Raw genomic sequence first — 25,921 nt, 5'->3', positions numbered from 1 at the left:
TGGATAGCACAAGGGTTACACATGTGAAGATGGAGTCGCAGTAATCAAGGCGAGAAGATATGAAAGCGTGGATGAGCATCTCCATCTCAGAACACAATTAGACTCAGTTTGGCAATGTTTTTAAGATGATAAAAAGAAGAACGAACGAGTGTGCCGACATGAGAGTCAAGCGATAAAACCAGAGTCACCCCGAGGTTCCTGACAGACGGCTTGATGGAGGATGCAAGTGGACCGAACCACTGGACTATCTGGGGGAGGCAACTGTCAGGAGCACAGACTAAGACCTCAGGTTTGGCTTCATTTAGCTGGAAAAAATTCTTATTCATCCAACTCTTGACTGAATCCAGACACCTACATAAAAACTGTATTTTAAAAACATCCTGGGGTTTAAAAGGTAAATGTTTATCACCGAGATTCTGTCACCTATAGATATACATAGTATAGATATGGCCGTATTATTATTATTTAGTACAGTAGTGCCTATAGTTCGTCAATCGTTTTCGCACAGATCCTTCATGGTACAGCCTTATGTTCCCTCTCCCCCTCTTAGATCAGCTGATCTGCTGCTGCTGAAAGCATGACTTTTTCCTTAAAAATCATGACTTCCTGCTCATAAATGTATTTATTTTTGTCCCCAATACTCCGTTGTTTGGAAATAACTGGCAGAGGGAGAAATGAAACGATGTAGGATTGAAGAGACGCTGCTGAAGAGAAGGTTTGCAGTTTTTTTTGCGAGCTTCGAGACTGAAAATTGTTTACATTGGTCAGCTAATGAAGGCCAAGTCTGAATTCACAAGACGGAAAACAAATCGTACGGAAATACAAACTCCAGCTTCATCCTGAAACGCCAAGCTGACCCCCCCCCAATTGAAATAGAGTCCTTTCAACGTGACTGAGAACTCTAAACGACTAAACATGGTAAAACAGACATTTAAAACTGTAACATAGTGAAGTTCTTTATTTACATCAACTATATAGATTCATATAGAAAACAGACACAGACTCATTCTAGTGCTAAACAGATTCTTTAATCTGCAGAACACACCTGCCAGTCACAGAGAAAGGGTTCAAACCCAAAAGGGCGTCGATTATAAAACCTCCTCCAGACAAACAGCCGGATGTCTGCATGATGGACTGGAGGAGGGATGAGCTATACGTTCTAATACGTCCAAATACAATTATATGAACTGATAATTACAGAGAAGGCAGAACCTGTAATTACCTCCAGTTGAACGACGAGGACTTCAGCTGATGGGAAGTTAATAGCTGGTTATGGAAGATAATGTGGTCAGAATTATGTTTGTCTGTCAAGATAGTTTGATAAACTCCAAACTTATAAATAGTAAATTAGTGGCTTCATGTCAGTCACTTCGCTGAGTGAAGGTTGCTGTTTTTAATCAGAGAATGCTTCATTCCCCTCAAAGAAAATCCACAGGGTGGAGAAAACGTTTACTGGGAGATCATTCACAGAAAAACACTCAATGCGTTCATCTTTGGAGGCTTTTAGGGAACTTTTCAAGTCAGTCCTGCTTCGTTAATGAGGAAACGTGATCTTATCTTGAAGGAGCTTTGATGCTTTCATGTAAACTCTTAAGAGGGAAATAAGAGGGAAAAAAAGCAAACAAGGCGGACGAGGATGAAGATCACAGGGTTCAAGCTGTGATGGGGAAAACTGAAAGGTCTGGTTTCCTCTAAAGGCCGTGTCTCACAGCCTCTAAGAACATTTAGGGCATATTGCACCGATAACAACTGGTCATATGTAAACCTACGTGGTAAATAGGGCTGTCACCAACCAACATTTCAGTAGTCGATTAGTCCAGTGTTTTGCAATCTCACATGCGTTTTTGTGATTATTGTGGCAGAAAAAGCTGGAAGTTGCAGCTGTTTTTTCTAAAAGATGTAATAAAAGTTAAGGTAGAAGATTTAAAAACTGTTTGATGTGTGTTTGTTGTGGTTTCAAGTCGTTTAACAACAAAGACCTATTGTGCGTTGAGATGCTGTCACTTTACCCAGTGCATCATGGGAGATGTAGTGCAAACAGAACGCAGAAAGACTCTGAGCTTGTTTGTGACATTGTTTTGTTCACTTGTTCCACGGTCTGACACCGGATTCTGTGGAAAGCTACACCGCTAAAGACGAGCTTTAGCTGGTATTTTTGTTGGAACTGAACTGAGAGACTTTATGAGCAGAATCAGAACAAGGAAGTGAAGACTTTAACCACCTCTGATTGGTCAGACTGATGACGTATGATTAAGCCTCCAAGAATGATTGGTGGAGACAGTTAAAGGGGCGGGGCTTTTCTAAATACAGTTATAGCTGCAGCTAAATCGCGGTACCGTGATTCTCATCAAAATGTCTTTAATTCAATCAAAAAAAAAACAAGAAAAATGTATTTTATGATCTTTCATATTCCTAACTACTCAGTGTTTTATCAGGGCCTGTTTGGATGAACACAGAGCTGATATCCTGGAGATGGAAAATGTTTTTAAATCAGTTAATGAGGGCAATTTCCCACGGCACACCTGACCAGCACACTGGCTGAAAAACATTGGATTAGTCAACGATTATAGGGGTGCTTAAGCACCTGCCCTTCTTGCCTCGTACTAAAAAGTCCCCTGTATTTAATTTTTTAATCAACATTAATACATTTCTGCTATCGATACAAGAACAACAGTGGAAACAAATCCTCCCAGTGTTCTATTGCACCCATTTTCTTGTAACCCGGGGTTTCTGAGCTGCTGCTTCTGTCTTTGCGGCTCCGCTTGGATTCAGAGCCGCCAGGTTCAAATTTCAGAAAAACGCTCTATATTAGTCAAGGAGACACGTTTTACTTAGTAAACAGATTAACTAACCCTCCAACCCAGCTACCAATAGAACTGGTTTGCACACCTAAATGTAATGAGTTTGCTGTATTTTTTAATGACAAGGTTCAGGGCATTAAAAAAGCCATCAACTCCACAACACATATAACTATCGAACGGCCACCTACTCACTCTAAGCTGACTCACTTTGTACCTGTCACTGACCAAACTGTCCAAGAGACCATCACCCGTCTGAGCTCGTCTACATGCTGCCTTGATGTGTTACCCACTAGATTTCTAAAGTCTGTCCTGAACAGTGTGTTGCCATCAATTACTCAAATAGTTAACATGTCTCTTCAATCTGGAATATTTCCAGAGGCCTTAAAAACTGCAGTCATTAAACCTCTCCTGAAGAAAAACGGTCTTGATCCCACTGTACTGAATAATTACAGACCTATCTCTAATCTGCCATTTTTAGGAAAAGTCCTTGAAAAAGTTGTCTACCAACAGCTCACTGACTTTCTCTTATTAAACAATTCGTTTGATGTTTTCCAGTCAGGTTTTAGACCCCATCATAGCACAGAAACTGCTCTTATCAAGGTAACCAACGACATCCGCCTGAACACTGATGATGGCAAAGTCTCTGTCTTAATCCTGCTAGACCTGAGTGCTGCCTTTGATACTGTTGATCATGGGATCCTTTTGCACAGACTCCAAGACTGGGTTGGCATCTCTGGATCTGCCCTAAGTTGGCTCAAGTCTTATCTAGAAGACAGGAAATATTTTGTTGAAATTGGGAGTTGTGTCTCAGACTACATGGCCTTGACTTGTGGTGTGCCCCAGGGATCGATCCTGGGACCCCTTCTGTTCAACCTCTACATGCTGCCACTAGGGCAGTTAATACGCAGTAATAACATATCTTATCACAACTATGCAGATGATCCTCAGATCTATGTGTCACTGACAACAGGTGAATATGGGCCGTGGATTCTCTCAACCACTGCCTCCAACAGATCAGCGCGTGGATGCAGAACAACTTTCTCCAGCTAAACTCAGACAAGACCGAAGTTATTATTTTTGGCCCACAGAAACAAAGAGAAAGTCTCAGCAGCTACCTTCATTCTCTGTCTCTTAAACCCTCAAATCAAGTCAGAAATCTAGGGGTAATCATGGACTCTGACCTGAACTTTAACAGCCATATCAAGTCAGTAACATCAGCGGCATTTTACCATCTGAAAAACATTGCCAAAATCAAAAACATAGTGTCAAAGCCAGACCTGGAGATACTTATTCATGCATTTGTCTCCAGCAGGTTAGACTACTGTAACGGCCTGCTCACCGGCCTCTCCAAACGAGCTGTAAAACAGCTTCAGTACATCCAGAATGCTGCTGCTCGAGTCCTGACCAGAACCAGGAAGTATGATCACATTAGTCCTGTGCTCAGGTCTCTGCACTGGCTCCCTGTACCTCAAAGAATAGACTTCAAAGCAGCTCTGCTTGTGTACAAGTCTCTCCATGGCCACGCACCAAAGTACATCTCTGACATGTTAGTGCCATATGAACCATCTCGTACTCTGAGGACCTCAGGGGCCGGCCTCCTATTGATTCCCAGAGTCAGAACTAAACAAGGGGAAACAGCGTTTCAATATTCTGCAGCTAAAATCTGGAACAGCCTCCCTGAAGTCGTAAGACAGGCCTCTTCTGTGTTCATGTTCAAATCTAGACTTAAAACATTTCTGTTTAGCCGTGTATATGACTGAAAGGTACTATCTGCACCTTTCTTTCCTTCCTTTATTTTTAAATCAGTTTTCAATTTTTTTTTTTCTTTTCTTTTAAAGTAAATTTTATGTTGATTATTTCTATGATGTATTGTGATTTTAATGCATTCTTCTGTTTTGTGAAGCACCTTGAATTACTTTGTGTATGAATTGTGCTATACAAATAAACTTGCCTTGCCTTGCCTTACTTTAGCCTGATGTCTGAGCGGCGCATCAGTTCAACACAGAGCAGATCATGCCGGGACCGGAAGCTGGGGATAGCAGTACAAAACAAAACACGGGGGGGATCTTCAAATACATGAACAGTTTTTATGGCAAGTTCATAGCTTCTGACACTAAATGTGTTTGTTTAACGTTTTGTTTTTTGATTAGTCTTGCCTTCTTTAAAATCTGGATCATTCAGTTCCACCATCTTTTTGTATCAAAACCTTTCCAGTCACAACAAAATGGCTGTGTTTAGCGGATAAGACGCAAAGGAGAAATTAGCCGTGGATCCCAACATAAAACCGGAGTCACACTGGATCCAGCAGCCAGGAAATGGTGTAGGAGGCTTGGAGGCAGAAACCTAAACATTTAATAAATAAACCGAAGCAGGACAAAAACCGTGGAGAAGCAACAACCAGATGACCTGACAGTGTCGACCTGAAAACCAGTCGCTGCAGACATTTAACAGCAATGAAGACAGCTGTGGACGAGTAACATGACCATAGAGTGACTGACAGAGAACAGAACATGATCAAAAACACCACTGAAAGACTGAACTGCAACAGTTAGAAAATAACATTATATATAATGAACCATTTCAGCATTCTGGGGATGAAAGTCGTAGGAAGTCTATGTTTAAACCGTTTCCATCTGGATTCAACTTGATTTCTGCCTGCAGATGCACATGGTTTCAACATAAACAGCCTCCAAGTTTAGGATAAAGTTAACAAACTAATGCTGACAATAATCTATTTCACATTGAAAAAATGACGGTTATGTCACTTTCACCTAAACGGGTATCATAGAAGGAATAGTTATCTATTAGAAGTTTACTTAATTTCTGCATTTTCTAATAGGAAAATTTTTTTAATTTTGCTGCCTTTTTCCGACTTTGTGCCTTAGAAATCCTCGGCACATCCCAGACTGTTGACAAGGTGAAACATTGTCGTGTGTGTACTGAGTGTATTGGGAAGTATTTTTAAGAAGCGGCTGGGTAGCTCGGTTGGTAAGGTGGGAAGCTACCATGCAGGAAACCAGGGTTCGATTCCCGGAGGGGATTTAGCAATGGTACTGGGGGCAATTACCATATCAATGGCGAGCAGTTAACATCACCCAGTGAGGGTCCTTAGGCAAGACTCTTAACGCTACTGCCTCCCGAGCGCGGTTTCGGCTGCAGCTCACCGCTCCCCAAGGGGATGGGTCAAATGCGGAGAAAGAATTTCCCTTCGTGGGATAAAATACAGTGTATAAAAAAAAAAAAAAAAAAAAAAAATGGAAGCTACGTGCACTAATGGCGTACGGGTGATGCTGTCGTACGGTGTGCTTATGCCACTGGCTCCTTCCTGGCCGTACGGGAATGTGACACGCAAGGACCTATAGGACGTCCACACAGACGACACTCCTGTTGTCTAATTTCATCAATTCAAACTAGTCAGGCAGCAGCAAAGAGGGAGAAATGATCAGCAGGATGTGGGGGGGTTAGAAAACACTGTACGACATGCATCTGTCTCACCTACGTCCCCCTCACTTACTTTTTGTATTGTGTGAGTGCTCACGTCGACCTGTCGCCCGCAGCATGCCCGTGGAAAAAAATGTACATGAACATCTTCTCTCTAGGGGTTCACCGGGCGCTACAGCATTCATATTTCATGTAAGCCACCTGTGTTCACCTTTCAGAGTTGAGCATTTTTCACCCGGACAGTTGGGACGAAGGTTGTGTCCAATTTCTTCACTGTGCACTTCATTGTGCGTTTGCCTTTTTGTAGTGCTGTTTAAATCTACAACCCCAAAATCCAATCGTTTTTTGTAGCCTAAATCTTAAATCTCATCGACATGGCGTCTCCTGAAACAGACGGATCAAAGTTTAAACAAAGCATCCTGTTTATGCATGGAGACGTCCCTCGCATGACGCGATTCCACCCGCCGTGATAAATGTTCGCACTGTAAAGTTTAGACGAGCTGACGAGTTTTGGATTTCTAGAAGTTTCTGCCCCACATGTCAGCTCTGGGCTTGTAACCGTGTGTGAAGACTGAAGCTGTTGCTGCTCTGGTGCCTCCTCACCTGACCAGAAGCTGAAAAACGTCATATTCGTGTTTGGAGGCAAAGAGAGGAATCTGTGGCAATCCTCTCTAATATTTACTCTCCTCCTGCGAACGCCGCTGCCTTTGAGGAGCAATCAAACATCTAGAGATGGCTGCAAGATTCTCCCTTTAAGCCGGCGGGTTTCATTTGGGAAAGAATGCCTTCTGTCGGTGGGATTTGCAGCCATTTCATTTAAATCCATCTGTTTTTAAGGTGAGAAAGAGTGGAGCGGCAGAAAGAAAACAGCAGTATGTTTGTGCATCATATTGTGCTTGATGTAATGTAGGTCAGTGTTCTGCACAGCAGCAGATAAGACACGGGGAACAAGTGTTGTGTGTACTTACAAGAAAATATCTGTCAAAATTGCAATTGACAGATCTACAAGAGGCTTCGTTCTCCCTCTTTTTCCTTTTTTTGTTCTTCTCTTTTTTGGCCAGGGAAGTGTTTCTTTCGTCATTAGCATTTTTGAAAAGAGGGCCAGAGATTTGGGCCTATCTGCCTCCACTCTCTGTCGCAAAGCCAGTCTGGCCCAGGTTGTTATCTGTGCACTACAGAGGTGCAGCTGTTTAGCAAATGGATTTGCAGATTTTTAAAGGGAGATGAGGAGAAAAAAAAGAGGGGGAAGAATAAGGTATTCACAGCAATCCTCCCCAAACTGGCATTTTTGCAGAGTGTGTGTGTGTGTTTGTGTGTGAATGTGGTTCCTTCTGAATCTTTACTGTTTTCTGAGGCCCACATTATTTTTGGAAATGACATTAAGCACAAAAAAAGCATGAAAAATGCTTATTTGCTCTTTCCCTGCGTTCCTTTATTCACTTTCCAGGACTCCCAAAGGGCCTTTTTTTCTTCTTTTTTCTCCCTGGAGCGGGCACCGGCGCCGCTCCGGTCCCCTCGCCGGACTCTGGGAGGAACCAACGAGGGGGGGGGGCGGTGCGGCTGTCTTTAGCACAGCTGCTGGCAAGTGCATCTCTTTTGTCTGATGGGCCCGAGCACGCTTTCGCACGGACACGTGGAGGAATTCTGGCTTCAATCAAGCCCCCCCTCCCTCCGTCCCTCCCCCATGGGAAAGGAGCAAAGGCTGGCTTTTGTGAGTGGGGGGGGTATGTCCTCGTCTCACACACACACACCCCGCCTGCCTCCCCCTCTTTCACTCCTTGCAGAAACAGTTTACAGCTGATGAAACCGACGCAGACCGTCTGACCTGCAGGTACAAACACAAAAAAACAACAACAAGCAGAAAAACGAGCTGTAAATAAAGTTCCATCTCCAGCGAGTCTTCAGGTTTTATCTGCCTCTATTCCAGCGAGTTTTGAACGCTGTGCCATCTGTAACAGCAAATCAATCCATGCATGTAAGTTATTCATGCCGTCACCCAGCCTTCCCACTCATCCATTCTGCTTAACGCGCCTGCAGCGCTGCTGGCTGCGCCCGCTTTTATTTTTAAGAGAAGTTTTACTTTGAGATCAGATTTGATCTCACATTTCCAAATGTATTTACCTGACAAAACATACTTTTTTTCCCAGGTTTTTTTTACAGTCTCAGTAATCCAGGTGATCTCGTTTTGAAGTTGAATGTCAGCATTTGGACTTCAAGTCTTCTTACTCTGAAACATTTCACCGCTCATCCCCGGGGATCAGTCTGGATTTCTTTAAGAGTTCGTTTTTCTGCCTGGTTGTCGTCAGACGTGTTTGAGGCCTTTTATCAGGCCTGAGCGAAAAACTAAGAGGGAAACTCCTGCTGCCATTTGAAGAAAGGCAAAAGCTGAACAGCCTTGAATCACTAAATTCACCGGGTTCAGCTAAAACAAAGATTCTGAGATGTTTCAAACAATTAAACATTAGAGATCCACCACCTGTAAAAACCTGAAACAGAAGAAAAACGTTCCAGGAGGAACCGACAGACCAAAAGAAACACCTGACCTTATCCAGGAGGTCATCAGGGAAGCAGAAGACGGTCGGACCTCTCTGGAATCTGTCCAGGTCAGAGGTCAAGACCAGGAAGAACAGCAGAAAGAGACTTTTGGAATAAGTGACACAGCTGGGAGTCAAACACGGTGAAGAACGTACGGATATGGTGGCCCTTAAGGACAAATTACTCAAAGCAAAAACAAGCAAAGATCAGAACGACAATTAGGAAGAGCAAATCAAATATTCAAAAAAGTCTAAACAAAATTCCTGAAACTAAAACACAAAGAGAAAAAAAAATCCAGAAAACCCAAATATTTCCAAAAATCTGAAAGAAATGTTAAAAAAATAAGAAAAGAAATAAGAAATCATTAAAGGTAGGTATTGTGGGATGTCACCGACTGGATGATGATATTTGAGTTTTGTAGAAAAGGAAAAGCAGAAGGAGGTTTAGCCTGAACTGGAGTAAAGAGTCAAAGATCAATCACTGACCTTTTGCAGTGGGCGTGGCCAGAAACTTAAAGAGCCTTAATCCTGCCATCTATGTATATACTAATATATAACCTTTGGCACACTAAAGGACACTTTTTTGGTAGAATGTCTTTTACAGCTCATTCTGTGGAAGACGTACGACTCCATCAACCATAGCTGGCGTCGGCACCATGTCTGCGTTTTTCCCACCAAAACAAACAACATCCAAACTTTTGCAAAGATGGATGTGCAGCTCGGTATATAAAAGGAAAGCTTTAGCCAATCACTGCTAGCTAGCTCCGTGGAAAAAGGGTGTGTGTGTTAGCCTGGGGGCGGGGCTGGCAGTTCCTCACTTTGTGATGTCACAATGTGGGGACCCACTCGTTTTCGTGGGTTGGGAGGGGCTGGTGCTCAGGGAGCAGGTGTTTAGAGGAAGACTCAGAAATGTGTGAATGGATGAAAATAAAACACCGAAAAGCTCAAAAAGTTGATTTTGCAAGGAAAAATCTTCTGCTGGAAGATATCCAATAACTTCCTGTTGAAAAGGTGAACAAAGATCATCCAATCCGGGATGTCCCGCCTTTTTCTCATTTCTTATTTTGTTTCATTTTTTGAAAACATTGAATTTTAAGTCCTGGAAATTGAATTTGTTTTCCGAAATATTTCATTTTCATTGTGTTTCTTTTTTTTCTTATTTTAATTTTTGGTATCTGGAATTTTGCTTTGATTTCTAAAATGCTATTTCTGTTTGCTTTTTTAATTGTTGGGGTTGTTTTTGCTCTTCAGGTCCACTGTAATTTCTAACGTCTGACCTGAAAACTACATCCAAAAGACCTTTAGAAGGTCCTTCAAACGGTCTGGACTCGTCGGTTCAAAGCTCTTCTAAAAGCCTTCATTTCACTCTTTGCTGTGACACAAACATCTTCATGTTTTTGACACTCTTCCACACATTTACAAAGATGAAATCCTTTCCAAAAGCTTTTTTTTAAATGTACCTTGATCTTATTTGGAAAAAGGGTTTGACGTCCCATCATGCTTTGCTGTGGTGCTGTTCTCTCCCTGAAGTGTTTATCTGCAGAAGCACCTTCGACCTTTGGCTGTGAAAAGTCAAAGTGATTATTCAGCCCTCAACAATTATCACACACTGATTAACATATTCAGGATGGTTTTTCCTTCACTGAAGTCGATTCGGTGAAACCTGCTGGATTTTTGTTTTTTATCTGCGGGGAAACGATGTGAACCGTCTCTGGGTTTTTTTCCAGGAAGGACAAACTCCAGGCGGAGGAGAAGAGGTTAGCAGGTGGTTTTTGATTTCATTCATCTCTTTTCTGAGCCATCAGTGGTTTTTGTTTTTGCTGGCTGCTGAGTGGGCGGCCGAGCGACAATTAAACTATTGTTGAGGCAATTGAGAGCTGATCAAACTGTGATATTCACATGCTGCCAGCTCTAATTACTATTAAGCCGTTTAACCTTTAAAATATTTTCGGCAGGCGGAGCTCAGCTGGCAGCTGGAGGAAAACTTAAGGGTTTATTAAATGTCAAAGTTGCTGAGAAACATGGTCTAAAAAAAGGGGAAAAAAGTGTATTTTTTTAGCAGCTTCTTATCAGATCAGAAGAACTTGCACCTTTAAAAGAGTTCACTTAAGGAGGAGGGAGAGAAATGGAAAGTTTGCCGTCCTCAGTTTAACCCCAGGAGTGACCGTCCGCATGCAGCAGCAAACGTCAGAGCTGGAGATCCGCCTGGAGGAGGAGGAGGAAGAGGAGGATGAGGAAGGAGGAGAACACACACATGAGCCGGAGAGAACCTCCAGTGTGGCATAATGACTTTTCAGGGAAACAATAAGAAATAAATACCTCGGAGCTTCTCTATTAGTCAACACTTGGAACTAGTTTTTTTTCTCCCTCCCTCCCTCCCTTTCTCGGTCTTAATGAGCCTCTTGTTGGCGCGGTAACGCAGGCCGCCGCTCTGCTCTGCGGCGTTCACGGTGAGGAGGCTGTAATCACGCAGGGGCTTGAGATGGAGGGAGCTCGGATTAGCCACTTCACGCCGCGTGGAGTGTTCAACTCCGTGCTCCTTCCTGTCTGCGCTGAACAAACACCGGCCGTCATTAATTCCACGCCTGTCTCCCCCTAAAAAAAAAGAAAAAACAACCCCCCCCCTCCACTTTTTTTTTTTTTTTTTTTTTGCTTTTCTTCTTCCATTTTTATTCAAACGCCGGTGCAAATTACGCAGGCCCGCTGTTAGGAATTACTAGGTAAGGGAGCTAAATGAAGATGAAGAATTGGAAAATGTTTCCAGTTGGAAGAACGTTGATTACTGGGGCTGGGGTCCTGAAGGATTCCCCACTATTTATCCTCATATTTTGGGCTGCCTCTCCCTTCCCGCTCCCCTCCTCGCGCCTCCTGGGGCCTCAGAGGAGCAGCTTGCACTCAGCGCTGCCAAAAGAATTTATTAGAGCAAATGGTATTGTAAGCCCTATGGAAGACATACCTTATGTGAAGATTTAAAGGATATTAGGAGGATGGTGCAGGCGGGAGCCCAGGTGTGCATGCTAATAAGCATTGTTTTGAGTGCACGTGGGTGTGCACGTGGCTCAGGCTGTGCGTGGACAGAGGTGCGCGCATAAAGTCGCCTGCAGCTTCACCTGAACAGGAAGACGCTTTTCCTCAGACTGAACTGGTCCAGATGGGCGGAGCTGGTCAGGCCAGGCCTCTTCTGATTGGTGGTTTGATGCCAGCAGAAGAGCTGCAGGTAAACCCTTTTATTTTTATTTTTTTTATACTCGTCCTGTCCAACATCTGAGCAAGCCAATGAGAGGCCTCTTGTGTTGGACATATTTTACTTTTACCACAAGGGTAATGAATATTCTGACATACCAGAGGTATATTTGAATAAACTCCTTTTGTAATTTAGGCTAAACTTTGTTCTAATCGTTATATTTGTAAACGTTTTTTGTTGGATCAGACGGAAAAGAAAAAGAGGGAAGAAGAGAGAATGATGTTAGAGAGAGGGGGGATAGGAGGGTGATTTAAGTGGGGGGTGGTAAAACCATGACGCAGCAAAAAGCAACCCGGTCAGGTTCAGATGTGATACAAATCCAAAAGGGGCGTGGCCTGTGGGCGGGCAGCAGGTAAATGCTGATGAAGGTCTGGTGAGGTGTTTAGGAGCACAATGATGCCTGCTGTCAGTCACTTTTGGTTTTAGAAATCAACGTCAGCCTCAAGCAATTGACTGTCTTGTATCTTTTTGAAATATCTTTTAAGCTGTGGCTTAAAATCGGGAGGAATTAGATAAATAATATGAATAAAATTTGATCCGTAACACTCAAAGTCACCGGGAAATGCTCTAAAACTCTTAGCCGGTTTCTTTGCTCTGACCTAAAGTAAGTTTGGTCCTTCCTTATTTTACCTGCTTTTCTCGTCTCTTGATTGGGATATTTTGTATACTCGCCCCCCCACTTCTTCCACATCATAGTCTTCAGATCAAAGTTAGCTCTTAGTGTTGCATTGGAGGCCTTCTAAACCTCCTCCTAGTATCCCAGAGATTTAAGATAAAATATTATTTATTGGGGAAATTCAATTGCTACAGCAGATCAATGCAAAAAAAAAGAAAGAACAAAAATGTGCAAAAAGAATGAAAGGGTGTTTAAAATGTGCAAAAATACAAAAGTAATAACATTTAACAAGAAGAAGAATCTACACCAATATACACTATTACGACTTACCATATGTTATACGTAACAATAAAAAAGAAATAAAGTAAAAGACAATATATTCGGATGGGTTATGGGTGCATGATAACTGGCTTTGTACATGCATATTTATGATGCATATTCTAAAAATAGAGAAGATAAATATTAATACCCACTCCGGTGGAAATCATGTTTTTGGTGTTTTTAATACTTCTTCATTTTTATGATGAACACTTATAAAGGAAGTGAAGATAAAAATTGTACTTCTGAGTTTTTCTTTATTGAAATGACTGTGAATCAGGAGCAGACGAAAAAATGCAGTTGGAAAAAGGTCGTATTTGCGACGTGGAAAAATATGCTGTGCTGACCACAAGCTCCACCCCATTCTGATCATCCACCTGCACACAAATGGATCCATGAACGTCTTTGTTTCCTCGTCTGAGCTGGAATCTGGATCAGAACTGGACGGATGGACTGCTACGATATTGCTCGCCATTTCTGCCGCACTGCTAGCAGGAGGGAATGTAGATGCATGGCTTACTCCACACCAACAGTCCCGCCCACAACTCAGAGGTGAATTTATAAAGAACTTGTGCTGCTCTGCAGAAACTATGTCCTAGAAAACGACAGGTTTTTAAATGTTGGCTAATAACAAACATGATTAAAAGACCACTGGGAACGATTTGAAATTAGATCACAAGATGATAAGAGTGGGACTTTAAGAGAAGTAAAAATTTTTTTGTATTTTTCGAGCCATTTTACTCATTTTTGACACTTTTCTTTCACCTTTACTGTTTTTTCTCATGGTGTTGTTGAAATGGGGGGGTTTAGATGGTATGTTCCTGTCGTGTAACCAAGAATTCTTTTTTTTTTAAGACATGTTTTCTTAAACTAAGATTATTTTGCTATTAAAAAGCTTTATCAATAAACATTTATTTTCTGGAAGACAGAAAATTAGACATTTTTTCTTGAATCTTGGGTCTTTTCACCATAAGAGTCAGCGTTTACTGAGCATATTCAAGTTTTATTAAAAAACAAACATGTTGCTCTAATTTATACGAAAGAGAATTAGGGCCATGAAGAAAGAAAAAGGGCATAGAAAATTTAATCTCAGAATTCAGACTTTAATCTCAGAAATATAATAATACAATTATGCATAAAATACTACTGGATGTGTTTTTATCCTATTTATTTACTGTGGCATCAAATAAAAGTAATTTGCTATATTTTGTAACTAACGTATTTTTCTTTTGTGCAGATCGACAGTGATGTCATCTCTGTGGACGATGCAGAAATGGCGTTTCACATCCCTTCTTTTTTCTGCAGAACATTTTCTTCCCACCAGACACAGACTCTACATTGCTTCTTAGACACTGGACACATGTTCTTGTTAATATTTTTAAGCGCATTTATTTTGGTGTTATTTATTTGTCTGTAGTTTTTATTGGAGCCATGGTAACAAGATAATTGACTCATTACAGAATCCATCAAGTTTTAATTCATTCTGTTCTATTTTATACTTTTTATTTCCCTTTGTTGCTGTAAGTCTTTGTCATGGGAAAATCACTGTACAGCATCTGACTGTTGTTGATCTAATGTTGATCTATTTTCCTCCATTCCATGGGAAGATGACCGGGGGGGGACAGAAATCAGAAGTTAAGTAAGACACCTAACTAACGAACGAACAAACAGATATGACTGTAGGTATAAACATGCAAAAATTAATTAATGAAAATGAAACAAAATTTAAAATCAATAATTAAAATGTATGCAGATTCATTTTATGCTACATGGGTGAGACGCTGCTCTGTTGTTAGCATTTGTTAGCCACATGCTAATACACGCTTACTGTACTTTGAGTTGTGTAGCAGCTCTATCTCGCGCTAACTAAAGTGTACATGTAATATTTACCTAGTAAAGTTATTTTCACATGAGAAAAACTTACAGGACAAAAAACGCAGCTGCACTTTCTTACCGTGTTCTTGGCCGTTCGTTAACGTTTTAATCCACGTTACGTTTTCTATTAAACCCTCTAAAAAAATAAAAGTCCCGCCCCGCTGCCTCAACGGATTTGACCTGCAAATTTCGGCCAATCAGATCCACCAGGAATGTTTTTGCCCCCAAGTGACAAACACCCCCCCTGAACACTGCTCGCAAACTCAGCGAGCCTGCAGGAGCGCAGATTACAGCCGTGCAGTAGTAAAATGCAGGGTCACCTGGTTGGCATTGCACGGTTGTAAGGTTCCTCACTCAGTTATCTTTGCGTTCGTTCAAATAATGGCAGCCATGAAGCGCCACACCCTGTGCTGCTAAAGACAACTGAAAGAAGTAGCTGACAGGTCCAGTTTATATTTCTGAGATTAAAATCCAAATTCTGAGATTACAGTCAGAATTTTCAATGCCTTATTTTTTTCTTTTCCTTTCTCTATGGCCATAATTCTCTTCCGTAAATTTGGATCATATAAAATACTAAAAAAAAAAAAGAGAAAACCAGCAAAAATATCACTTTTACCTCTCAGAAACTCCAACTTCTTAGATTGAAAACTAAAGATAAGAAGACTTGTTCCGACTTCAAATAGAGGAAAAGTTTGAAGAACAAAAAAAACACTTTTGGTTCTTCAAGATTAAATTAAATCTACGCTTAAAAAATAAAAGCAGCCATGGACATTTTTGGGAATCAAACACGTCTCTTAAAATAAAGGCCAAAGGCTCCATGAGTGTGTGTATGCTATAGAAAAATGTAATAGATAAATAAAGCAGAGCCCAGCTTCTTTTGTTTCTGTCAGGTTGCTTTACTTTTTCCAGAGATTTAAAACTTTTATATAAAAGTCCCAAATTTTAAAACTCTCTGGTTCCATCTAAGATGTGCCGAGTTATTTTAAAGTTTTCCATTTATAAAAAGTCAAAGTGAAATGAAATGTATAATGTTTATAGACTGCAAAAACAGAACCCCAGACAACCTTTTTCTATCATAAAAGTCGATTTATTTACCTTGAATAAGGACGGAGTTCATTAAGCTGAATCTGAAACTAAAACGTTACCTTTTTTTTTTAAAGGAGTTGAAATAAACTTCAATAAATCAAAAGTCTCTACTAAAGTAATTAAATGTTTGTACTAAAAAGAGCATCTTTAGCTTCAGATCTACATATAAGAAACATCATTTTGTCAAAAACTGTCACGAAAGTGGATTTCAGAGACGAGCGGAGCTCCTGGATCTTCTCGAGTTCCTTAAGAAGCTCGTGTTTTACGTCCTGCAGCAGGTGACAACTGCTAAGAACTTTGTCTAATTAACCTGCGTTCCTATTTATGCCATTTTTCCACATAAACACCCCCCACCCCCACCCCCAGCGATTAACTGTGTCCATAAAAAATCCAATTTTGAACTGAAAGATGAAACTCGTCCCGATTTCAGGCTGCCGCCGCGACCGGAGCGGTTTCGCTGCCTAAAATGCGTATTAAGTGTAGTATGGTAGCAACACCTTACCCGCATTATGCAGCTCAATTATTCCATGAGCAACACCTGCAAAACAAATTTGGCATTCAAATGTGCTAAGGATGATCAAACAACGCCAAAACACTGTCATTATTTCTCCCTCAACTGCGGCAGAGAAGGGGGGGGGGGGGGAGCACTGAATTAACTATTCAGCTGGAAGCAAACTTGGTTTTATAGTTTTCATTCACCTCATTTCCCAAAGTGTATTTAACTGCTGTCACACACACACACACACACACAATACAGAGGCATAAATCGGTTTAGATGCAAAAAAATCTCACCTGCTGTGAAAAAAAAAACTACTTTTTGTTTGGATTTCATTTGTGCTTGAGAATTAGTTACACAGTGGAGGTTAAAGCGTCCAGACGTACAGGGATTCCTTCAAACCTTCTCTGCTTACAGTGCTGGTTTTAACCCCCTTGTTTAGTTTATTTTCTGAACAGTTTTTAATTTTGAACCTTTTTGCCCGACGATAAAAACTTACAGCCAATAACTAAAACAGTAACAAGAATTAGCGAGAACTTTTTTTTCATCCATAAAGACGCGGATTTAAGGGGGAAAAAATACAGACGTCTGCTCTAACAAGTAATCTGGATTGAAACCATCACACTGCCACCACCATGTCTGAGTGTTGCTCTGTGAATTTTTCCAGAAATGCTCTTAGGTTGATCAGAAAATTCCTGATTCTGTCTCGTCAGTCCACAGATTATTTGTCCAAAGGTTTTAGGGATAATCCAGATAATCCAAAAGATAATGTGACTTTAGTCATGAACTCTGACCTCTCTCCATCTTCCTGGTTGTGGATCTCTGGAATCATTTTCTTTTTCTTTTTTGGTTGTTTTCTCCATGTGTGGATGATTGATGGCTCCAAAAATGTCTTTGTAACAGTTTCACTCTGTGAGTATTTTAGTTTTTGAATTTTTTTTTTTTTTTTTTTTTAATCTTTAAGCTGATTGACTTTGTCAAAGTGTCAAACTGAAAACAGCTCTCGTCATGTACGAAGCCAGATACAACTTACTTCCAATAAACTTACAGCAAACATTCAAAGACAGAGACGGGAGTTACAATCCAAGAAAAAAACTGAATTTCAAAAAGCAGTGCATTCGAACAACAAAAGAGAAAATGTGTTTTTCTAATTGTGGTGTGGATTTATGGAATGGATTGGATGAAGGTTTAAAAAAAACCAAAAGTTTACAAGCATTCAAAAAAACCTACAAGAAGTCACTAATAGTACTGTATAAGACTAGAAACAATTAATTAAACAAAAAATGTCACTTTAGCACAGTTGCAATGCAGAATTGTACCGTGAATGTTTTGTACCTATCTGTAAATATCAATATGCGTATTGAATACGCACATCGTCAGGTTTTGTAAAAAGGGTTGGGAGCAGACAAGATTTCTCTTCAACCCACTCCTTTTCAAGCACACTGTATTATTTTATGTCTTTTAAACCACTGTGTGTTGACTTTTTCATTTGTTTTGTGTTTGAAATAAAACTAAACTAAACTTAAAGTCGTTTCCTCACTAAGGCCCCACTCCGACCATCTTCTCATCTATTTTCAAAGCGTTCATAGTGGTTTTTGTAAGGATTATGCTGTGTGAAGCCAAAAGCTTGTGTCGTTTTCTGGGACATAGTTTCTGCAGAGCGGCAGGAGTTCATTGGAAACTCTCCTCCGACTTGTGGGCGGGACTGTTGGCATGGAGCCCCTGTCTGTTTAAAGGCTTTCCCGCTAGCTTACAGCCCCTCCCACCAAGGCAGTGGATGCATCAGAATGGAGCAGAGCAGGGAGCGTGTTTCCCGCCAATTGTAGATTTTGCAAAACAACTGCAGGCTTTTTTGAATGACATTTTTGTCCTTCTGCTCCTGATTCACAACAATTTAATAAAAGAAAATACTGAAAAATGCTGTTTAAATCTTAGTTTTCTTTACATATGTCCTCCATTGTGAGACAAATGCTAAAAGAACCCTGAACACCAAAAAAAACAACAACACAATTTTCCTCAGTGTTTCAAGTCTAGGTCAGGTCTGAATGAAGAAGACAGAATTGGAATTTGATTTCACAAAATGAGGCAAATTAAACCCAATTTATAATGAGGAAAATCGGTGGACTTTTCTCTCAGATTTCTTATTTTTTCATTGTTATTCCTTCATTGAAATCAAACTGCACCCAGGGTTCGTTCTCGGATGAAGTTCCTCCGTAATCTGGCCGTTCGGAACGAACACAGACGGCCGGCGTCATCCGCGATCCCATTGGTGGTCAGCAGCGTCCCTGACAGTGTTTCCCGCTTCCCCGCTCTGCCGTCATGTTATCAGGTAACACACACTAGCGTTAAATCCCACAACAAAATGAAAGCCTCCTTTTGGAAGCCTTCAGAGGAGACAAAGCGGCTCCCATCAAAAGCCCTTTAAGTGTTGGCGTTTTAATGTCATTACGGCACACAGACCAGGCAGGAGGAGGAACGCAGGAAAAAAAAAGGCCTGAAAAGAGGAAGAAGACCTGAAGGTACGTTTGCTGTGCACGCAGGCTAAAAGACTCCTGCAGAAAAACAAACAGGAAAAGGGTTTATTAGGTTTGTGCGTGAATGCTGGAACAACAGCCTCGGCAGTCTTTGCTGACAGCTTCTAAAGCTGCAGATTTGTGCCCATTAGTCACACATTTTAGCAAGAAGGTGGTTTGTAAAGTGCATTGATGGGGATTACAGTTCTATCCTTTCCTGTCTTTCTTTCAGCACACAAACATGCGGCTGATTCCTGAGATGCCAGGAGGTTTCTGCAAAGAAAAGAGCGGGGGAGGCATTGTATTTGTTTTTTTTTAAAAATGGCAATCCGTGGGGTATTAAGGAGCTTAATCTGCGATTAATATTTTAATGATACAAAATAAGCAGCCACGTCTTAAGTTTTTCCACTGAAAAAAAAAGCTTTGCTGATACGCAGGAAGATGAATGCGGGCCTCGTTGGGTCCAGATTACACGGCGGCAACCGGGTGCGATTACACCACGGGGGGATTTGAATAATCTCAGTTTGAGTTTGAAATATTTTGTAATCGTAGATTAGTTATAACAGCCGCATTGTCAGCCGTGCTCTCCGGAGCGAGGATTAAAGATGTCAGGAGTTTGTGTCAGGATTCCAAACATGCGTTTCAGGCTTTATTCAAACGAAAACACAGTTAGTCAGACATAGAGCGCTAAAAACCTACGATAAAGGATCGCTTTTGAAAAGAATTTTAACTTTTTGAAAGCATTTGATTAATACAGAAGCAGAACTTCTAATGCACATACATGCAGAGCAGATACTGGCTTTTTTTTGTAATAATCATTTTCATTAGATTTAATGTAAATGTTTTAAAAAAGTATAAAAAAAACTTAACTTTTGTCAAATATTTTTAGGAGCTCAGGTGAAATTTGAACTTTTAATCCCTTTTCTAAAGTGCTATTTTGTTTTTTTACTTTTTGCAAAAATTCAATTTTGTTTGAATTTTGACAGTGAATCTTTATTTTTGTAAAAGTTTATTTCCATTCTGTTTTTCTTTTTTCATCAGACATGCCAAAAAACATTCTTCCCTGCCTATTTATGCTTTTATTTTATTTTATTTTATCTCTCAGTGTTTGTTGCTGAAATTCCACAAAAATGAACCCTTTTCTTTTGTGTATGAAATTTTTAAAAAAGTCATTATAATCTATATGAACTACAGTTTCTTGGAGCAAGAAGGGGAAAAGCGATGTTGGTCAACGTTGTGAGATTTCCATGACTTAAATAAAGCCAAACTGGGATTGACTGGAGAAGAGAACGGGACCAGCAGAGACGCTTTGAGTGCCCAGAAAGCCAAAGTCACAGCAATACTGATCCAATCATCAAAGTCTAATATAAACTGATGATCTTAATCTTTACCAGCGGCAGAGACCGCTGCATTTTGTGAACAATAAGTAAGGAAAAAGTTCACGAAAATTCCCTCCTTTTCTGCGTGAATCACAAAGTCACTTTAAGGAAGTGAAGTAAGTAAATACAATTTTCTTTAATAAGCATTTTTCATAGATTAAAATCCCAAATTGCTTCACAAAAATAAAACCCAAGTTCAGACAGATTTAAACCTCCAAGCCTGACGGGACTCACTAAAAGTCAAAATGAAAGCTAAACCACTGGACTGAGATCAACTAAAAGCTTTTCTGAATAGAAACATCTGAGTTTTAGATCAGAGCTGATCTGACGTAATGACAGAGGAAGGGAATTCCACAGACGAGAAGCGAACGCTTTTAGCTGGAGCCAGTGAAGAAGACCTGGGGGTTCAAAGGTCAGTAGTATATGTAGTAAATGTCGGAGTTTGTCGGTGCGCAGTTCAAAGAGTAAAAACTTTAAATTCAATTGTGAATTTACCCGGAAGCTGACGTAAAGATGATAACGGCAGAATTGAGTGTTTGTTTACTGGCTCCAGCTATAAAAGCTTGCTCGTTAAATCATGTTAAAAGAGAAACAATATTCTAAACAAAAAGAAAAAAAAAAACAGAATGTGGTATTTAAATCTAGAAAATGGTCTGATGTCACTAAAGTTGACTTCTGGGGAAGTTAAATCTGGGAAGAGTTAGTGACCAAACTGTGACTGTTTGGGGACAAAAATGAGAATCTGACCTTCGGGGTCTGATTGATGCTACAGTGGAACTCTAAGAGCCTCATCAATGACATGGATAACGCTTTCTTCTACAGTACAGTACTTACAGTGTACTTAAGTGGTATTTACATGGTACTTATTGAGTAACTACTGGGTACTTACAGGGTACTTGTGTATTTATGTGGTACTATTTGGTTCATTCTTATGTGGCACATACTGGGTATTGGTAATATACTTATTGGGTATTTACATGTTGTCCAAAGGTGTCTTTTCAGTCAGACAACTCTTGCAGTAAAGAAGATTTATTCCACATTTCTTTTAGTTTGGCAGAAGGTTCCGTTCAGATGCATAAAACAAAGATATCCATGGAAAACTTTGGGTATTAAACTACCCCTAACGGAGCTCACAGGTGGAAGCCGGGGAGGAGGGTGGGGTGACGAACGCAGAGCTGGCGGATATGGAAGAAAAGGATTGGACCGCACCTGGAACTTAAGTAGGACGCTGAACAGGTGAGATGATTAGACTGAACCGCCCGGTAAACGCACTGCTCGAGTTGTCTGCCCGAAATATTCCCAGGGTCGTTCACTTGTGGTACTTACCACATGCAAGAACAAGGTAAGTACAAATAAAGTACCTTGAATTTAAGTCTGCACTCGTGTGTTTCATGGTATTTACCATGGATTTACCACAGAAACTACCCCTTAAGTACATTGGGTTAGGGGTTGTTCCAGGTATGATTCACACTCCTTTGCATAACTCATGAGTTTTTCACCCACCGTGAAAACAGAAAATGGCCCCAGATCCTCACCTTTCCAGCCAAAGTCACCAAAGTCAAATCTATTGTATTTTCATCTATATTACACTGGTGACATGTGAGGTTCGTGCTTTTTGTCTGTCGAAATTCCTTCGGCAGAGTTTGGTAACAGTGCAGGACTTCTTCAGGGTTTGTAAATACAAGAAAAATCACAATACAAGCTCAAATGAACATAAAAAGCATAAATATTTTAATGAAATACAAAGTTTATTTTAGTTATTTAATCATTTCTGTAATACGTTTGATGAATCTCAGTGAATTCTTTATTGCTTTGACTGCAATGCTTGAAATCAATCAATTATCCTCATTTATAAACATGATAGATTATTCACAACTAAATTAAAAAGTACCATGTTGATACCCTGTAAGTACCCAGTAAATTCCTTAAAAAGTACCATGTAAATACCCTGTAAGTACCCAGTAGTTACACAATAAGTACCATGTAAATACCACTTAAGTACACTGTAAGTACTGTACTTTAAAAGAAAGCGTTACCATGACATGTTCTCTTGTAATTTTGTGTTTCTGAATTACCTTCAGTTGTCAAACCCGGTGACATACAACACTGGGAGTTACCCTTTAATATATGCTGCATCCACATCAATCAAGAAATGACTTTTTTATGGAACCACTACAATGAAAAATTGTGTTTTTGGTGTTTTTAGTCAAAGTCAAGTCAAAGTCAAAGTAAGCTTTATTGTTAATCTTTAAAATGTTTTCACATACATAGAAATTGAAATTCCGTTTCTCTTCTTCTCTTTAACATGTTCTTGTGGGATTTTTCTCATGATGGAGGACATATATACAAAGAAAATTAAGACTTTTGAGAATGATTTTATGCAGATCATTGTGGATCAGGAGCAGATGAAAACATGACTTTTGAGAAGGATTGTGTTTGTGGTGTAAAAAATACACTGGGCGGGGCCACATGCTCTCTGCTCCGCCCCATTCTGATGATGCACTTACAGACACATATGTTTTCCTGGTCTGAGCTGGAATCTAGATTTAAGCCTCGTGTCTCTTTAGTCAGAAATGTTAATTACTTAATGTGACTGTTGAAGAAATTAATTTAAAAATACAGGATATGAACTTATTTGCCTTTTTTATAATTTCTTTTTTTTATTTTCTTTACATTTTCTTTTGGTTTCTGCAGTTGGAGCACATCTTTCCGCATCATCATTCATATTCATCTCCACAGGAAAAGCAAGTTTTTCTGGTTCAACCTCAATTTTTTTCAAAGGTTTGAGAGTTTTTGGCAAAATGTTTAGATTTTTACTACACATAAAGATCTTTTTAGGCAAAAGAAATCAAACGAGATTCGGGCATCAACCTTTGATCTCAATCCTTTTTCTCAGACAACAAATTCACGGCTTTCAGTGAAGAAGTGAGCTGGAGCAGAGTCACTCCTGTGATCGTTCCCCATCCAATCAGCACCATTCCATTCTTCAGAACTGTTCTCCACGCCTCTGATCCGTAAAAAAACGTCAGACTTATCTCAATGGATCCGAGCTTCAGAACTTGAAACAGTCGATTCTTGCTTTCACAATTAAAGTTGCGTTTGATAGGTGGAATTGAGAAGATCTCATCCATGTTTAACCATCTTGCTGAGGTATTAATTGTCCCTTAAAATTAGCCCTTTTTCTGTGCCTCATAATCCTGACAGGAGGAGGTAAGATGTAGGAAATGAGAGGAAACAAGTGGGGCCTGTGACCTCCTGTGACCTCCCCGGCTGCAGCTGCTTGCAAGCAGCCCGGAGAGGGAAAAATAAAAGGAGATAACCATCAGTGTCTCCAGTATCTTTCCTCAAAGAGGCTGAAGGCCCGCATCGCCTGTAATTGGATTGGATTTGCACTCCCAGCATCAGTTAGGGAGATTAAGGGCAAACACAGAAATCCCCACCGTTCCTTTTCATTCAGATGACAAGCACGGCCTAACGGATCCTGAAAGGAATTCAAGTGACAGAAACCTTCATCTTCCGGTGCAGACGCAGCGGGAAGCAACAATCAACACAAAAACGTACACCTATGGTGACGTTTGATCTCTGTTTGATCTCTGGAAAGTGTCGCCTTGTACCTGAGAGGAGCGGAACAGGACTTCCCGAAAACTTGAAGGAAACGCTTCAACTCGTTTAAAAGTTGGAGTGCGGACGCAGAGAAACCAGATCCGACCAAGAAAGCGTTCCCCGTCAGAATAATGTGAGCCGTAACTTGTTTATCTGCCTCTTCGTTGCCTGCGGGGAGAGTGAGGTTCTGTTCTGGACTGATAAGTCATCTATTTGAATGAATCTCCATTCTCACAGGTACGTAAATAAAAAATAAAAAAAACAACCCGCATTCCTCTTCCCTTTCTTCCACTCCTTTGACAATGAGCAACGCTTACAGTAGATTAAATATCAGCATCAATAGACTTCCCCACGCTCGGTGTCGTATTCACTCGACTCCATGCCAAAAGACTAATATTAGTATCTCCAGAAAATAATCTCTCTTTATTTTGCAAGTTCCCCGCTAAGGCATTCACACTGGCATTTATCAGAGGATTTAAATGCGGATGAAATAGTATATAAGCTGGATCCCCTCAGGAGAGGTTCTCATTCTCTTGTAGTCTTTCAGACGAGGAGAGAAAAAGAGAAGGAGCACACTGCACCTTGGCGGAGAAAAGGGAGGAGGAGGAGGATGGTGAGGAGGAGGAGGAGGAATTAATTTTTCCCCTCTGGGAGAAACAACATGCCGGATCTGGAGAGTTGGATGGAATCTTCCCATCTTGCTCTCATTGGCATTAAGAGGGTGGGGGCGCGGAGGAGATGAGAGGGAAGGAGATGCCACGGTTGTTCCTAATGATTTATTGTCTGAAATGTGAACGGTGTTGTGGTGGGTGCTGCAAACAGTCTGTACATCTTTGTTTTTCACATTTAAAAAAGAAAAAAGAAAAATCTGACTGTTCTTTTTGTGCCAATAAATTCATAAAGAGACAAAAAAAAAACAACAGCTGCTGGGAGTCCAACCTGGCAAAACTTTACCAACTGGAAAAAAACAAACACTTATAGCTCATATTTACAGTTTTTAAAGCCTTAAACTGTTGTTGGTTTGTACGTAAAGACTTTTTCTGCTTTCTTTGTCAAATGCAGACTGAAACATATCGATAATATTTTACACTATTTAAAAAAACTGTTTTTCTGATTTAAATATATACAATCTCTGAACTTTTATGTCAGTGAAAGTTTTACTACAACTAAATTTCCATTTCGTCTCATTTGTTTTGATGATCTTGATGACAAGATGCAAAAAATGTCATTTTTCAAACTTTTGACAGAAAAAGTCCTTATTTGGGATTTTATAATATGTTTTATGTTCTTCACGAAAACAAAGAAGCCATAACTCTTCTAAAAATCAACTTTTTAATCAAACCAACAAAAATCACCTTTTAAGACAAAATCCAGACAAGTTCTACTTTCATAGTTGGAGGTTCCACAGGAACCAGGAGTGAAAGAAACAACAATTTAACCCAGCTGGGAACACTTCTTAAGAAGTTCTGTCAACTCAAAGCCAGATTTATGTATAAGGTTCTTTTAAAACACAGGGGCGTGACATGTTAATAAACAAGGGGGAAAAGTTCAAGATCAAACTCAAACTGGGTGTAAAAAATTCAAAAAAAACTCCGACCTACACAACTCCAAGATCTCTGAGATTCTGGACAGAAGTGGCCATGGGTCAGATCATTGTGGCCCAGAACCGAGATCAGCCCCCGATGGCTCGGGACGTCCTCACATTCAGAACTTGTACTAAACTGAGTCAGAGCATGACGTAGTCTGACTTCTGTCTGAGAGTAAGCTTCCTGTTTCACCCTCCATACAGTAGGTGGCAGTATGTTGTGCCTTAGTCACATGGGCCGGTATGGTGGGGGACCCGTTGCATCTTAATGGGAGAGCAGGTGTGTCTTGTAGTTCCTTAAGGCTCGTACAGCTTCCTAAATCGCCGTCATGAAAATGGAACGTACCATTGTCGTGTGTGGCAAGTGCGTCGTGAAGTATTTTATGGAAGTTGCACTTAAGATGTACATGCTGTCGTACGGCGTCCCTAT

The 25,921-nt window shown here is 40.4% G+C and overlaps 2 long non-coding RNA genes across 4 annotated transcripts in view; both read right to left on the bottom strand.

Moving 5' to 3' along the window:
• The window catches only part of LOC144984613 (uncharacterized), a 104,728-nt gene that overhangs the window by 47,433 nt on the left and 31,374 nt on the right, over positions 1-25,921 (bottom strand). The window lies entirely within an intron of this gene.
• LOC144984612 (uncharacterized) lies at positions 7,021-12,289 on the bottom strand. 3 transcript variants are annotated; one of them, XR_013648409.1, is made up of 5 exons: positions 11,733-12,289; positions 11,096-11,328; positions 10,867-10,981; positions 10,237-10,338; positions 7,021-8,067 (listed from the first exon to the last, which is right to left on the bottom strand). It is a non-coding gene; the product is annotated as an uncharacterized LOC144984612 (long non-coding RNA). The 3 variants fall into 3 exon arrangements; XR_013648408.1 differs by lacking the exon at positions 11,733-12,289 and adding an exon at positions 8,786-8,960 and having other exon boundaries at positions 11,096-11,626; XR_013648407.1 differs by lacking the exon at positions 11,733-12,289 and having other exon boundaries at positions 11,096-11,626.

This window comes from Oryzias latipes, chromosome 16 (assembly GCF_053564925.1).
Source record: "Oryzias latipes strain Hd-rR chromosome 16, Olatipes_Hd-rR_3.1".
NCBI lineage: Eukaryota > Metazoa > Chordata > Actinopteri > Beloniformes > Adrianichthyidae > Oryzias > Oryzias latipes.
The sequence above is the reverse complement of the archived record's forward strand: the minus strand, read 5'-3'. Positions and strand labels throughout refer to the sequence as shown.